A 1,433-nucleotide genomic window follows, 5' to 3' on the forward strand; every position below is an offset into this window, starting at 1 on the left:
TCCATTCCTCCAACTAAAGTTTGGATGATTTTTCCAGCCAGGATTGTATGTGTTGGAGTTAGGTCCAAGAAAAGGTCTTTGATAGTTATTTACGGCATTGGCTTGTTCATTCAACACTCCTCGAAAGGCGTGTATTGTAGGACAATTTTCAGTTATATGAATGTTGCAATCACAGATGCCGAAAACAATTTCATTGACCTTATCATTCTTTCCTTCCATGTCATCAACTTTCATTATGAGCGTAGTCACTTTACACATGAGATCATCCTCTTCTTTCAAGAGATATAATCCACCTTTTTCCTTTAATTGAGTTGGCCTAGACGTGGTGTTCGACTTTGGGTAATAGTCCCAAGATTGTGTTTTTTCAGCCAAACTATCGAGGTAGTCCCATACCTCGTCGATATCTTTATTAATGAACTCTCCATTACACATTGTCTCGACCATTTGGCGCATGGAAGATGTCAGTCCATCATAGAAAAAATTTGTAATGCGCCACGTTTCAAATCCGTGTTGTGGGCATGAACTGACCAAATCTTTGAACCTTTCCCAACATTGAAAGAATGTTTCATCTTCCTTTTGGGCAAAGTTCATGATTGCTTTTCTGAGGGTAATCGTTTTATGATGTGGGAAGAATTTTTTTATGAATTCCCTCTGCATGTCGTTCCATGTGCCAATGGATCTAGGACGTAGTGAATGTAACCACGTCTTAGCTTTCTCTTTTAAGGAAAAAGGAAAGAGTTTCAGCCTAATTGTATCCTCAGATACATTAGGAAAACATAATGTAGCTATAATTTCATCGAACTCTTTCAAATGCAGATATGGACTCTCTGATTCAAGTCCATGGAATTTGGGAAGGAGTTGGATAACTCCTGGCTTGATGTCCATTTGTCCTGTGTTTTCAGGAAAAATCATGCATGAGGGCGTACTCACTCCCGCCGGTTGTAGAAAATCTCGTAAAGTACGAGGCGGGGGTGCCTGTTGCACCTCATTTTCATCTTGGGTATCCTCCACCCTTGGTGGAAGTAGAGGAGGTTGGTCTTCAGCCATAACCTCAGTTAACTCAGGGGATTTTGAGCGGTGTCTAGTCCTGCGATGGATAGTCAACCCCTCCACCAATCCTCCTTCAGTCAAGAGACGTCGAGTGTCGCCACGGGCCCACTTGGGCATGAAAACACTCGCAGCCCTCAATTAAACCTAATCCTAAGAAAGGAAATGAAAATCTAAAAAGAAAGGGAGAGTTGGAAAGAAATTACCAAATTGGAGTCCTAAGTTAAGGACCTGCAAAATAAAAATAAAATAAGTTAGATTCTAAAAGAAAGTGGAAACTTCTAAAATAAACTAGGAAAGTCTTATACTAGAAAGTAAATTACTAAAAGAGAGTTGAAAAATAGAAAGTAGGGAAGGAGTGTACCAAAATAGAGATTTCTATCTTA

At 39.8% G+C, this 1,433-nt stretch overlaps 1 non-coding gene across 1 annotated transcript; it reads left to right on the plus strand.

Annotated features, from left to right (window-relative positions):
• The first annotated feature begins 502 nt into the window (after positions 1-502).
• On the plus strand, positions 503-609 carry LOC131230108 (small nucleolar RNA R71). Its single transcript, XR_009163833.1, has one exon. It is a non-coding gene; the product is annotated as a small nucleolar RNA R71 (small nucleolar RNA).
• The last annotated feature ends 824 nt before the right edge of the window (positions 610-1,433 follow it).

This window comes from Magnolia sinica, chromosome 16, assembly GCF_029962835.1.
Source record: "Magnolia sinica isolate HGM2019 chromosome 16, MsV1, whole genome shotgun sequence".
NCBI classification, from domain to species: domain Eukaryota; kingdom Viridiplantae; phylum Streptophyta; class Magnoliopsida; order Magnoliales; family Magnoliaceae; genus Magnolia; species Magnolia sinica.